The following is a 15,678-nucleotide window of genomic DNA, read 5'->3' on the forward strand; positions in this document are numbered from 1 at the left end:
CCCTGAAATGCAATTCTGCAGAGAACAAATCACAGTCAACCGCATGTGGACACTCCTGCTGGGACAAAAATCTCCATTGACTTTAAGCCAGAGTTTTGCCGCTCTAAGGATAAAGTAAGGAACTTGGTAAGGTTCACTGGACTTCCTCCAATGTTACAAAAAAAAAGAAAAAAAGAAACAAGGGAAAAAAGACAGGATTGAATAATAACTGAAGAAATAATTCTACAAGTTAAAGTTTCATTAAATATAGTTCTATTACCAAGTGACAGCATGTAAGGACCAAGCATTTCAAGTATTAAAGTCGCGTGTGTTTTCCTGCCATTTTTAAATGTTAACTTTTCACAATTCTTTAGTAATATCCTGACTAAAAAGACAACAAAAGCTGTATGTTGTTGGGTTGGTTTGTTTTTTAGATCCCCTGCAGAATGACAGGGCATCACTCACTGATTTTCATCTCTAATCCAGACCCCAACATGATTGCATCCCCTCTTGGTCTGAAGTCATCTTGACAGTCGTAACTGTAAAGTTAACAAGCAAACCCTGTATTTCATCAGTAAAATTGCAAATGAAAGTACTAGGCAGTGCTAAACAGAGCCCTCTCCAAGCCATACTTGATAACTCCTTTTATGTTGATAGTGACTTGGATAAATGCTCCAAACATGGTTTTACATCTAGTTTTATGTCCATTGTGTCATAACTGTCTTCTGAGACTCTTCACAGCGTCATGCGAAACAGTGTCAAAAGCCCTACAAGAACACAAAATATGACATCTGCTATTTCTTTCATTTCTGTAAGGCTTTATCTTAGTGGGAAATTACATTGATTTGACACATTTGTTCTTTATACCTCTCCGTAGATCATAATTTGTTTTCCTGTCTCCTCTAAGCATTTAGAAACATTTTACTCCTTTTGATGTTTTTCTAGAAATTTAAGGTGAAAGGACCACAGTTCCCAGGCCCTGCGCCCCTCATCTTTCCCTTCTTTTTTTTAAAAGCAGGCACTCTGTTTATGCTTCTCCAGCTGCCTGAAACCTTTTGGTCAAGTCATTTAAGAATCCTCTGTGTAAGTAGGAGAAATGAGACAGCTCAATCTGGAGAGCTTCAGGAGAGAGGCCGAGACAGAAATGAGGCAAGTTACAATCTTTCGGGGAATACTTAGCTGTTTTGCTAGAGAGGGATAGATTAGAAGAGGCAATGAAGTTAAAAGGCACATGCAGCCTTGTACACTTCCTAGCAAGTGTACGCGAACAATATCCAGGTGATATCTGAGTATTTTCCTTCTGCTGTATCTTGTAAAACACTTTATGGGAGATCGATCAAAAATTAACTACACAGAGTCTCTGCAACATTTGCTTTCTCCCTTGAGAGACTGCTCTGCAAAGGACTAGCCTATCAAAGCACCCTGGATCTGTAACAGAATTGGTGGCAATCACTTCAATAACAATCACTGCCAGAAAGCTGTCATCGCAGAGTCTCCACCACTCCACCCTCATTGTTGCCCTGTGCAAAATGCTATTATCAGAAGATACCTCTTTTCCTCAATTAAGTCATTCAAAAACAGGGACATAAGGAGAATGAGTCTTCCCTGCTAATAATATGTTTCAGGTTAGTATCTTCCTGCCCTGCAATACAGGCCTTTTGTCTTCATTAATGATTTAGATTGGGAAATATGCTCTTAGTCAAATTAGAAAAAAAAAATACAACCCACGCTTCTGTGGCAGACCATGTGCATGGCAGCAGGAGGTAAAGCACACTGGAGGCGAGCAGCAGTGGGAGAAAGGAAATGGGAATCAGCTCTTGGTATTTAGAAGTCAGTCTTGCATCTGAAATGCAATCAGTTGACTTTTCTATCTGCCTCTCTCACCAGCCCCAGCCCCAGCCCCCGTTCCTCTAAGCGATGCAGACTAAGCTCCTGGACCAGAAGCTGCGTGGCCATCTACAGCCCAAAGGTCAGTGCACGGGGAACATTCACACCCCTAGCCTGAATCCTCTTGTCCAGTGCCACGGGAGAAGAATCCATTTTGGGGGCTATAACCCACCACCCTTGAACGAAATACTGGAGACGCGCCGTGGCTTTCCTCCCATACTGTTTCAAGTCCTTTACAAACAAACTGTTTTTCAGAAAACTCTGCATATGTGCCTTCCTTTGTCTCCTATCACAAATTCAGAGGCTAAGTGTCCTGACCTGGGTGTGCTTTTGTGCACACAGACAAATTAATATGTTTTTATACCAGTACTATTACAGTCTGAAGGTAAACCCATCTAATACCTATACAATGAAGAAACCTTTTCCATGTAAGGGTTCTATTTGTCCAAGCGATCTTTGGACGGAGTGCTGTCATACACACAAGCAGACACTGATAGCAAAGAAAGACTGTATGTAGATAAAGGTAGGCATCTTCAAACTAACTTACAATGAAAAAAAAAGGCTCTTAATATTTAGTCATAACTGCATGATCTACACATTTTAATATGTAGGACTGGATATGAGAACCTCTTTTGTATCACTGCACCTGCCTCACTTAAGTGGTTTGTATTTAAATAAAATTATGGAGAAGACTGCAACATTCTCAATATATCAAAACACATTACTTGGAGGCCTCTATTCCTTGGTTAAAGGCTGTATTTCACTTGCTTCCCCCCCCCCATCAAGTTGCTAGTTAAAATATGGTTGGCAATTTCACATAATGGCTTCAGAACATGCCGGGGTTATGGATTTGCAAAATATAAGCTAAATAAATTCCAAATTAAAAACAAAAAACTGGTACCACATGGATCAGTTCTTCTGTCTCTGAAGAGCCAGACAAGAGGGAAATGCCACGAAGGGTCCTTAAGGCACATGCGCCCTTTCTCCTCTCCTCTAAATACACGTACTTATAATTGGAAGAGAGGGGTCTGAACTATCCCTGAGGGACAGAAATAAAAAAGATATGGTTTACAAAGTTGGCAATAGGTGGAGGGGAGAAGCCTGCATGTTTAGCCTCAGTTTTCTCAGGCAAAAAATAACGTAAATCTTCCCTTGGCTTCCACATCACAAAACAGAATCAGGCCCAACAACTGCAGAATTTATTGGGGGAAAAAAAAAAAAAAAAAAAGGAAAATCCCAAACCCTGCCTTTTCTAGTCCACCTCCCTGCCAAAGCAAGGTTGTACTTTTTTTTTTTTTTTGTGCTTTCTGAAATCTAATTTTAGGTGTCCCAAATAATGTGCTTCTGTTATTTCCCTTGGGAAGCTCTTTCTCAGTCAAATAACTCTCATAGTTCAGACTGGCCTGACACTCAGCCTAATTTCTTGTTTTCTTAACTTGATCCCATTTGCACTCCACTGCAGATGACTGTACCTTGTAGCAAGCAAAATAGTTTCTCCTACTCCTCAGCATCAGCTTTTTGAAATATAAGAATTATAGTTCAGAAGTACATTTACAAGGACTTATTATTCTTTTTGAGCTGTTTTACTTCTTACAAATGGTCCCATCAGTCAGTGAACATTATTACTGTTCTCCGGTTCCAAAACAATTGGTCTTTTTTTGTCCTCCTGGTAAGGGTAATTCTAAGACCGGTAATTTCAGGTGTCACAGACTGTTCCCTGCCTCTCACAGAGCTTGCCTGAATAGCAGCTGGGTTTAAGTAAGAACAGCAAGCGCAGACCTCAATATAGAATTCACGCTCCAAATTTCTGAAGGCCCAAACGAAGTCTTCACCCAGACTTTCATTTTGAAGTGTCAGACAAGACAGAGTACATGCAGATGTCTCCTCTCCATGAACTGCTCTCAGCCCCGTGCTGGTTTCACCTGTGGTAGACTCAATACGTCTGCCCAAGATTTTATGTAGATTTGGTCTCACCTTGCCCAGCCACCAGACGTACAGAAGCTCTGATCTGAAAGCTTTCCAAAGGTCTCCTTCTAAAGTGTCACTGCCACAGTGACTCTGCCACTGGGCTCACCCTAAGACAAAGTCCTTCTGGGAGCACAGAGCCACGCTAAGGAACAACGTGGTTTCTGGAGAGCAGCTGACAACGTCTCCTGCCACCCTGATGCCCAGCAGAACCACCACAGGTCTGTCTGCAAAGTACCTTCACCCACCACGGAAAGGCAAGGCATGGAACAGCTATGCCTTCAATTTGGAATGATGTCTAGAAGGGGGAAGGACAGAGGAAAAAAATCACAGCTATTTAAATGCATATAATATGCATTTATACACAAAATTATTTCTTAACTAGTAGCATCTATTCCGTTGGGGCTTTGTGTTTTTTCTTTTATACGGCTAGAGTCCTTAGGTGGTATACTCATTAATACATAACAACACAGCTGGAACTGAAAATGCAACCCTTTTAATCCATTTAGAGAAAGGACTGCAAAATAACTGATTCATTATTACTGGATTTGCAATCATTGCAACCATGCTCTCTGAGGTGGGTAATTCAGCTTTGGGGAAACTTACAGATTTAGATGGGTATTTCACAGGTGTGCAGGAAGGCTTATCTGAAATATAGGTCTTATTTTCTTGACTGAAAACCGAAGAAAAAAATAGACCACAAACTCCGTTTTTAACTTTTAATCAGCTTTTATATAATCAAATGTGATTTCCCCATTAACTACACTGTTCTAACTTTTAAGTCCTGATATTTTAACAGAAAAGTAAAACAATTTCAGAATTACACAGAAGAGAGAGCATCAAGAAGCATCTGCTCAACTTTCATGATTTGGAAAGTAGACAATGAGCCTAATTGTGCCCCCATTTGCTCCTGTCAAACATTGCTGAAGAACAGCTGAAATCACTGGTACAAGCACACCACAGCCTTTTAAATTAAAACAGTACAACACATGTAGGGGCAGAGAAGAAAAAAACCCCAGACAGTAGTAGACGTGTGTTACACAGATCCATTTTTCTTCTGTCACTATCACACAACTGGAAATGACTTGGAAAAAGCTTCTGTTTGGAATGAACCAGTTTAGATTTTAAGTATGACAGAATCAAACTATGTGATTTTTAATGACCAGAAGCTACATTTCTTTCTACCATTTTCAGTGTGAATGACATTTTATGTTCAGAGAACAGAACACAGAATAATCACGGTAGAGCCTCCAAGTATCCTCACAGTCTCTCCCCCCTCTGCAAAAATAACCCTGTCAAAAATACTTGACAGTCTGCTGTATTTGAGAGACTTAAGAGCAGTGCAGAAGCATGAAACTCATACCTTCTTTTACAGCTCATGAGAAGTGCAAACACTCACACACGTACCTATCTTGCTAGATAAATTTTAAGACATTCACAGGTATATTCCTACAGCTGACTAAGAAAACTCTAGCCTTTCACTATTTCCTAACAGACAGTACCAGGATTGCATACCATTTATGAAACAAACTTCTGCTCTCAGTCGCCATTTACATCACTGCAACTAAAGGCAGAATCTGGCTTTTTCATTTCCTTTGAAACTTACAAACTTTGGGGGCTCCTCCTCCATTTAATAATCCGATGAAACACGCTTAAGCAGCACTTGTCTACACAGGGTCTGTGGGATTGTCTCACAGCACGAAACAGTATCCTGCATTTAAGCCAAGGAACATAAGTTCTCCCCACTTTGGACTGTTTCCACCAGGCTTGATCCAGCTGAGGGCAGCATCCCCTTTCTGCCTGAAAACAACAGTATGACTCTCCTTCTGTCAGGAGCCTGCTAACACTGCAACAAACCGGCCAGGGCTGACCTAGCACAGATTACAGGAACTTGGAGGCGCCTTGCATCCATGTGTGCCATGGGTAGACCTCTCTGCTAGGTTCCCTATGGTGCCGAGGCCAGAAATTAAAGTGTTATGTCTTGACAAACCTCCCTTCTGAGGCAAAGCTGCGCAGATGACTTCATGTCCCTATACATGACTATTTCAGGGTGTAGCTTCCTCTGCTCCATGAGGATCAGCCATAGAAGACTTAATTGCTGTAAGGGAGCAGAATAAGAGAATTTGTCATCCTCTTTTAAATAAAGAGAAAAGAATGACACCTAAGAAAAAGAAATACATTATGCTGACAGTAGCACTATCCTGAAGTTAAAGAGTCCAAAGACAAATGAGGTAAGTTAGAAGCAATTAGGAATTGCACAAAGACATAATTTTGCAAAGAAAACAATTTATACAAAGAATTTCCTTTAAATACATTGTATCATCCACACAAAGACAGACATGGCTTATTTTGCTGCCAGATACATAAACAATAGTGAATTCGATATACAGTCATTAGCAAAGTTAATCATTGGCCTAAGCTAAATAAAATGCAGCTCAGTGGAAGCTCAAGGTCACTGCCACATTCTGAAGATGACTGCTTTATACTCCTCAAGAGTTTCCACTGTGAACAGCACTTGAGCTCTCTGAGTAGAAGCATCTGATGTTTCAGGTTAACACTCGCAAGTTTTGTGGACTCTCCAGAGAAGTAAATTGTATGTTTTCACATCATTCTTAATAATGTATTTCTTTATAATTATTAATATATTAATTATCATTCATATAATACAAAGAGAGATATTTGAAAATTATACCTGTACACAAAATGGTTTCCACCAAAGAAATTCCTGAAGTGGTTTAATCAATTCCCCTAAGAGAAGAAAGATTTGCTTTCCAATGAAGAAGCTAGCATCAAAATAGAAAACCCAAATAAGGTAGTATTCAGCATCTTGCTTTTTATATTTGCTATACTCAGCTCAACAAATGTCTGTTTTCAAACGCCAACCAAGTGAAAAGAATTTGCAAACGTGGGTACCAGAAGACTACAGGACTTTCAAAATCCATGTCTCAAATCATTCTAAAATTTTTACTTTCAACCACATGATGTTTCATCAGAGATCCTATTTTAAACATTCGCAGCTTTCCATCTTGAAAATATAAATTTATAGAAACCTGTATGCATGCCACGTCAGACTGTTATTTACCAGCTTAAGAAACACAGTTCTAATACTGGCAATGCAAGAAAAATAAGTCTGGCGATCTAACGTGAGCCATTCTTCCCTACGATACAGTATCGGTATCATGCCCAAGAACAGGCTGTGGTCACTGTATGCTGTAAGGAGAATTGGCTTTCATAAGGGATGTAAAATGTGATGGTCTGGTCACCTGTAGGAATAAGTTGCCTTTGATCATGGCTTTCAGTGAAGTTGCGATTACTTAATATTCCTTCCAAATCTATTTCCAGTGGTAAAAATGCTAGCCCTTGATGTCCTGAGAAATTAAACTACAACTTCTGAACATGCTTACATGTTCATACTTTCATGCTCTTACCTGTCAATCCTGTTAAAATTGTAGCTCCATTTCAATGACATAGTGGGTAACCTCATCTTAGATGTTCTTTACAGCAGAGTAAGGCTTCCATACTTAATAAGTTATATAAAACTCTATGTTATTAAGGAAGCCTCGCTACAGTACCATAATGTTGCATTTTTAGTATTTTAACTAATTCAGTGTTCTGAAATAAATACAGTGCAAAGTGCTTTTATTGCCCCTTAAGTGTCATAGCCGATATATTTATAAAAGTTCCTATGTGCATAAAAGTGCAAATAGGTTTTCTTGTACAGAAAATGGTTAGCTGTTTTTAAAGGCAATGGACAAAATATCAACATGCATTTACTTAGGACAACGATTTCACTTTGTACAAAGAACAACAAATCACAAAGTCATTTACAGCTGTTAATTCCCTAAAAAAAAACCCTGACAAAAGATGTTTTGATTTATAGGCCTAGGCCTAAATTGCTAGTAAAACAAAGTTCTCTGAAGAAACAAAATGAGTTTTATTAAACTGAGGGTTCAGCCCTCTGCCATATTAAAGGACTTCAATTGCAATTCTCTGTGAAAGCCATTATATTCAGAGACAATGTGATTGATACCTACCCGTACACACAGAATAAGCCACAAACACTAGGAATCCAGAAATAGTCAACTTTGTTGCCTGCTGAAGAAGGAAGGTAATTCTGGGGATTAACTGGCAACAGGTTTTTTTGAAGTTGTGTCTGTCATAGACACAAAGGAGCAAAGTGGTTTTCTGCAATTTTCCTTCTTTAAACAAGTAGATCAGAAGTTGTTGCCAGAATCAGCTCCCAAGAATACTTCCAGTTCAGTCAGTATCTGCTACCATCAGACCATGCAGGGGACAGATGAGGACTCGCTTGTTTCCACCAACTCTGGTGTCAAGTTTTATGCTGGTTTTGGACTCCACCTTCCACTTTTACCAGTCCTTCTTCTACTTTTACCATTTGGCCCTTCTCTTTCTTTACTTCCCTCCGTGAAAACTTCTCTGCTTTTCTAGAGGTTTACCAGTCTCTCCATTCCCCCTCTCCACTTTCTTCTTTGTTTTTGCTCTTTTCACCATTCACCTCACCTGTTGCTGCTGCTGACGCAAGGCAAGACAAACGGAGACAATTCATTTAAAAGGTCGAGTGGTGTGCCCTGGGGAAAGAAACACTGCACGTGGTACAAAAGTAAGTAACTCTGCATGATGATACCAGAGGTTCGTCACAGGCTGCTAGTACTGAGAAATAGAAAAGAAATGCAGAACTAGGCTGATTTGGCTTGGAAAACAGGAAATGTGATTCTAGGAGGTACCGGGAGATATGTCCTGACTAGAGCTTGTAAGTATTAGCGACAACGTACGAAGCCTCACATGATGGAGTGGCTACAAGACTGAAAATTTGGAGAAAAACAACAAGGTGAAACAATGTGGGCAGAGGAAAGCAGTGAAGCAACCACAGTATACGCATTCTGCAGCCATATTGGCCCTTGCAGCTCCTGGTACAGCTTGTTCAGAGCAAGCTCAGGTATCCCCACATGGCAGCGCAGCATTTATCCTACTGCTAAGCCAGTGTAAACTCATGATCACTTGATCCAAGAATATTTTGTACAATCCACTTTTGCATAGTTTCCTTGGTACTTAGTCATTTCAAGGCTAAAAAAGGCTTTCATTCTGCATTAAACGCGCTGTTGGGCCCCGCATCTGTCACTCACACAGTACACTACAGAGATAGTCTCCCCCCCCCTCCTCAATTTACATCTCTTATTATTTTTTATGCTAAATTTTCCTTTGTTTTCAGTAGAAGTGAGGTCAGTTCTTTAGGGTTTAATTCTGGAAATACTCAAGCAACTACAAGCTGCGTGCTGCAACATCACTAATGTGTGTTAAGCTGTTTGCGCTCACACAACTGATCAACTGAAGCAACAACTTTCTGTCCAAATCCTAGGCAGAATTTGACAGATATTTTTGCAGTGATTCACGCATCCCCAAGAGGAGCAAACATCTCCTCTGAAAATAAGTTGCTAAAATACCAGTCTGTTTTCCTGATGTGCAAGTGTGGCTTGCCTTTTCTGTGCCTCATGATTTTCTTTATGCGTCTACACAACTAACACAGCAGATCTATAGATTTAATACAGATACAGCGTTATTCCTTTTCTTCTTTAGCATACAACGAAAGCGTAACTGACTTGGACAAAAGCCCAAAACCTGACGGGACTATTTTATGTGCAGTCAGTAGCATGGGTGCATGTACATTTTTCACTGCACGAAACTATGCCAGTTAGGAAAGCAATAACATAATACCTTTCAAACAAGAGAATATGAAGGAGGAACAAAAGATCCCAAGGCCTCCCTTGTGATCCAGTACCATATTCCACTCTCCTCTTTTTTCCTTTTTTGTTTGTTATAACGAAGAGAGTAAAACACGATATAGGAACTAGAAAAAGTTAAACGGTACAGCAGTCATTTACAGACCGGTGTGTAGTTTGTGAAAGGGTCTGACACAAAGGGGTTACTATCTCTAAACCCATTCATTCACTTTGTTCATCTAGAAGGAAGCATTTTACCCGTATCTTATGAACCAAGCAGAAGCACTGTAATTTCTAGCCAACGCTTTAATTACCAAGGCAGGCACTGCAGTTGCCAACAGTGTAAACGAAGGATATAGCATATCCATTACATAGAAGCTGCAGAGCAGACATGGGAGGTAGTTTTCTTAGACATTTGTAAGAGCAGTGTCAAGACTGAGCAAGAGCTTTCATGCTGAATTTTCTGGTCTCATGTTTAGCGAACTTTACCTTGTCGGGACCTTTCATCCAGTTTTCCTCTGCTTTTCACTTGGTATTATCGCTTACACTGGAGCTGCAGTAGAGCTGGTTTGTTGCTCTCCCCTGCCTGGGCTGGCTACAAAATCATACCATTCTCATCACAGAGGGTTATATACCTATTCATAACAGTGGTGAAAGATGACACAGGGTGAATGCAAAGAAGAATCCGAACTCCCATGCGTGATCTTATTTGAGAGAGAGGTATTTCTGGTAGTCTACAGGAAAACCATCTCAGCTGTTGTCTGAATTACCAAGGCATGAAAACACACTTTTCACACCTTATGAAAATTCTTCAGTTGTTTCACATACTTTCAAAGCAATGTAAAGACAGCTTTCAGCTGTCATGTATGTAAGACTGAATGAGTCCATTTGACAATACTCCGAAGTCAAATTAAAGTGGGTATATTCAAAAGAATACAAATTTGCTAAAAATACACTCATTTTCTCTCCGATTTGGAAGTCCCAAGACATTTTTTCTGTTTGCAAATACAGCAGTGTTTACACTACTGTTCATCCCAGCTGAAGCCACTGGGCAACCCCGATGCAGAATGACCACAGGTGAACAAGCAACTATGAAGTCCCATTAAGGTTTTGCTACTATAAGCCAATTTTCAGAAAGCTTCGGTCCTTCAAAGGGAGAAACTACTTTGTGTAAGAGCACGCACTAATTGAGGAAGATCTCCAAGAATAGCAGTAAAGGTATTCCAGAAAGCTACACCTCAAAACTGCATAGCGGTCACTAGTAATTCAGTGTGAGTGCTGAAGACTTTTAGATAAAAGAATTTATTGCATATTGTAGTTGTTTGTTATGTTTATTTAGATATTAATTTTACGTATACTCTGAAGGAGACGGGAATCTTTATTTTGGCACAAGAGAGCCTAGTATCATTTTCCCAAAGCAATCATCTGCTTCAACATTTTATCTGTGATCACATTTATTATATCTTAAAATAAATAGCATAAAATACCCACATAATAATGCAGCAGATGGTCACACACATCCAGGATCAATAACTTACAGAAGTCAAGGGTAAGAGAGCTGAACTGAGCTAGTCCAGTCTCACCTACTTTTGATAACTAAACAGAACTAGTGCCAGTCGCGGAGCACGGAGGTGAGTTATGACTAACAAACATACAAAGAAATTTGAGGCCAATCCTTTTATTGCTCTGCTTCTCTTTGGAGCTAGAATATTTTAAAAATATTAATATTAAACTCTTTAACATTTAATAGCAGTTAATATTTTTAGATGTAATATAAAATTGTAAATCATGTTATTCAACTTTGAAGCTTTTAACATCTACCTCTTAAAATGTGCAAATATTTTTCTATTTGTTATGACTAAGATACTGTTCTCAGTTCAAGGTCTTCTTTTCAGAGGACAATGAATATCCCAAAATACTGACCTCAACAACCAAAAACATTATTCTTTTTCATTATAAAGAGCAAATATTAGCATCTATGGCATCTATGCTATGTCCTGTTAAGACATTCAACAAACACTGCTGACTCTTATGGTACAATTACTGAGATGTGACACTGCTATGTTTTGATTTACTGTTTTTTAAAAGAATATCTAAATACTTCCTGCAAATTCAAATGTAGCAGTCATTATGTACACAATCCTACCATGGCCCTTCCTGATGTACTGCAGTAACAGAAATTGAGATGCTACAAGATCTTTATTTATATTTTCTTTTGGGGGGGGTGATGGAGAGAGGGGGGGGGGGGAAAAAAAAGGAGGGAGCTGCTTTATGTTATACTATATGATTTGATAAATACAGCCATATGTTGCTCTTTCCAGTGCAGTACAATCACAGAAACAGAATCTCAAGTGCATCTCAATCATATTCAGGAATAGATCCAAACTAGCAATGACTTGAACATTGCACCTAATGAATTAAGCTTTGCATCTGCCCCTAAGCAACCGAAGTCTGTACACAAAGTTGATTGAAGTATTTATATGCTCCTGTCTTCACAGAATGAATATCTTTGATTCTTTAAAAAAAATCAAGTTTCATACTTCTATGCAAGCTGGTACAGGTACCTGCACTTTTGTATGCCACTTAGCCTCCTGGAGCCTCAATCTTAATACGAAGCTGTAGATAATACTTAAAAATGTTTAATAGCAAGGTCACTGTTAACATCAAGAGGGGTTGCATGCTGGTTGCTAAGCCCCACTCCTTTCCAGGACCTTCTACACGAGAGGAATAAACTCCCACAGCATTTCTTTCTGGTTCTGAGTCTAACCCATATTTTGTCATCATCACCTACAGCAAAACATCCAAAGCATTCTATCAGTGAAATAAAACGCACTTATGCAAATCCTCTTTAAGGGTCCCACACTGAGCTTCTTGTATGCTACCTTGTATGTGGAAGCTGGTAACTGAGGCTCACGTCGGGCAGTGTCCCTTACGAGCCGTGGGTGGCAGCAGCGCCTGCACCGCCTGCACATTCCAGCCGGGACACTGTTTAGGGTCACAGATCCAGGCAGTGACCAGGAACCATCCTCACCCACACACGCCTAACAAGTGTCCCAGCTCGGTCTCCCATCACACAGTGAAGTTGTATTCATTTCCTTCATCATCTTCCCCGTGGCTTGTCTATCAGTGCAACGGATGCGAACGGATGACTTTAAACACTGATTACACAAACACACATTGTCAAATAAACAAGAGTTTGTGCTGGATATGCGGATGGAGAAAGTGAAAATACTGATTGTTATCAGGAAGTAGTTCAACAATTCTATTCACGCAGCATGCACGACTACATGTATCACTGGTATCGCAATTTCACCAATATTTCACTGTCTGAATCAGCAGAAGCACTTGCAAATTTCAGCCCATAAATCCCAACCGTCCCAACACTGTTCTGTGTTGAAACCGTCAACCTTTATCTTATATCTCAGTGCCTTCTCTCCTAAATCAGATTTATTTTGCCACCTTTGAGAAATCTCGCTTAGTAATATTCCACTTTCGGTAGCAAACAAACAAACAAAAAGGCATGTTGGCTTAATGTGTCTTTCCTATTCCTAGAACTCCTGAACTTCTTGAAGCAGGCAAACACACCTTTCCTCCAACTCCAAGCATACCCTAAGAGTAGTAACAGAAAACCCTCTTGCTACCCCCTGCCAAACGCGACCCATTGCTCTGCATTAGCGCAAACAGGCTGATGCAGAAGTGATTTTAGTCATGCTTTTACCCGCGTTAATTAGCATTAAATAATAAACCTTTAAAGCATCTAACGCCTCTCCAGCACACTCCCCCCCCCTGCAACAGATACATCAGCATTTAATACACGGCAGCTTTGACTGTTACTCAACCCCCCCCCCCCCCCCCCCCCCGCTTTTCCCAGCTGACCTATTCCAGCACATCTACTTCAAGGGCAAAAACTAGGGAAAAACAAAAGTTCTTCCCATCCACCGCTGCCTGCAAACAGCCCGTTTTCCTCCACTCGGCAAAACAGAGGAGCAAAACCCCGTACGCAACATGCAGCCGCGCTTCCTCCACCGCATCCCAAAGCCTCGGCCACCCCCGCCGCCCCTCGGCCCTCCGGCCGGACGGAAGCTGACCAGGGCCGGGCCAGGGGCTCCGGAGCCCCCCGCGGGGGAGCGGCGGTGACCGGCCGCCGTCACAAGTTTCCCCGCCGAGTTGTCTCGGCCCCCCACGGTGTCAGGGGACCCCCGGCCTTCGGGCCGCCTCTCCCACCGGCACCCTCAGCCCCGGCGGGCCAGGGGAGGCGGCCGCCTCAGCTCCCACCCCGGCGCCTCCCGCTGACTGGGGCTGCGAGGCGGGACGGAGGCACCGGGGACCCCCCTCTCCCGACCCCTCCGCGCCCACCTGCTCGGCGGCCGGTGCCGGTGTCGGTGCGGCGGGGGCCGGGGCGGCGCGGCGCGCTCCTCCCCGAGCAGAGGGCGCCAGGTAGGGGGGGCGGGTGGCCGCCTCCCCTCAGGGGAGGTGGGAGTTGGCCGGGAGGCGGGGGGAAGGAGCAGGGCGGGGGGGAATCTTAACATCATGAGGAGGGGAGAAAAGTCTTCCTGGTCCTCAGGGAGGGGAAAATGTTTTAATTTTTTTTTTTCTTTTTTAAAAGTAGTAATTTAACACACGCCGCCCCGAGGGGGGAGAGGAACGGGAGGCGGGGAGCGCAGGTGAGAGCCGGCCGGATCCGGCCGGTTCTGGCGCCCACAGCGCTGGGTGCCCCCGCCACCGCCACCGCCACCGCCGTCCCCGGGCCTGGCGGCGGCCTCCGCCGGGCTGTACCTCAGGGAGGAGGGAGGCCCTGGGCGGGCGTTCACCCGCGGGCCCGGCTTTCCCTCCCCACCCTTAGAAGGGTGCGAGGGTGAAGTCCAGCCGCCGCCTGGCGCAGCACCCCAGCCAGCGGACGCCTTGGCAGAACTTGGTTATTTTTTAAAAGCCCACGTGGAAGCCAAAAATGTTGCCCCACGGAGAGAGAAGATGCCACGGCCCTGTCCCCCTGCCAAAAGATGTCCACCGCTTCTGCCCAGCAGCCTCCTGAGGGCCTGCCCTTGAGGAGTTGGCTGGGCGCCCTCGGTTTTTGTGCCCCAGATCATGCGCGAGAAGTATCTGCCAAAAAAACCCCAACATAAATCTTGTTTTCTTCTGCATTTTTATCAAGGCGCCTTGCAGATGGGAACATCACCGCCTCGCCCGTGTTTCTGTCAGGGTGAGGGAGTTGCTGCCTCCTGGCCTGCTGGAGGAACGAGGCACCCCCATTTTGTCATGCAGCGAATGCCACAGGAATGAGGATGCCGCTGGATAACTTATTGTGCAGGTTGTGGGCTTCGGATGGTGCTTTCAGGTGGCTGAGGGGCGGGCCCATCTTCTCTGTATTTCTCTCGGCAAACCTGTTTTGTTGTAGAAATGTCAAATCGGGGTTTTCATTGCCCTGCATGATTATAAAGCAGTCCAGGGAAATCAGTGTCACTTGGCTCCGGATGATGGCAATATCACCTTTTGAGATGGGCGGAAAGTCACCGACGGGCCGTGGCACCTCTGCTTGTCAGGGCAGGGGCACCAAAATCCGTGCTCTGCCCTGTCTGTCTTGGGGTGTGGGTTTGATTTATTATTCTAGAAGTACCTTCCTGATTGCTTGTCAGACTAAATAATTCTCAGTCCTAAGTATCTGCCCCAGTTTTTTCCACAGTGGTCAGGGAGCTTTAAACCCATTTTCAGCTGGTCACTAGTTTGAACTTCAAAGCACAAAACAAAGCCAAGAGTGCCATAGGTAGTGCCCCATAAAAATAAAAATGTAAGCACTTACTTTAAAAAATATATATAATGCCACACTTGCAAATAGCTTTCATTAGTCATGCAAACTAATCTCAGCTGAGATTTATATTTAGCTTTCCAATGCTGAAATGGACTTTGTCCACCTTTTGGTTTAGATCAAAAAGGAGCTTCAGAGGAACAAGGTGCAAGAGTGCAGGAAAAAATCAGTTTTGTCCTGTTCCTATGACTTTTCTTTCACTTTCTTTCTTTCATTTCCCAATAATGACAGCAGAATTTGTACAGTGCAAAAGTGACCATTTCCACCTGTGCAGCTGGACTGACCTGTTACGAAGTTTATGCACTG

At 42.5% G+C, this 15,678-nt stretch overlaps 1 protein-coding gene across 3 annotated transcripts in view; it reads right to left on the minus strand.

The window, feature by feature from the left end:
* Positions 1-14,033, minus strand: part of WIPF3 (WAS/WASL interacting protein family member 3) — a 38,395-nt gene extending 24,362 nt beyond the window's left edge. For all 3 annotated transcript variants that reach the window (XM_054192724.1, XM_054192722.1, XM_054192725.1), the window contains exon 1: positions 13,926-14,033. The gene's annotated coding sequence lies outside the window, so the exon portion shown is untranslated. The remainder of the gene's footprint in view (positions 1-13,925) is intronic.
* Positions 14,034-15,678: the final 1,645 nt, after the last annotated feature.

The sequence above is a fragment of the Rissa tridactyla genome, chromosome 2 (assembly GCF_028500815.1).
Source record: "Rissa tridactyla isolate bRisTri1 chromosome 2, bRisTri1.patW.cur.20221130, whole genome shotgun sequence".
NCBI classification, from domain to species: Eukaryota; Metazoa; Chordata; class Aves; order Charadriiformes; family Laridae; genus Rissa; species Rissa tridactyla.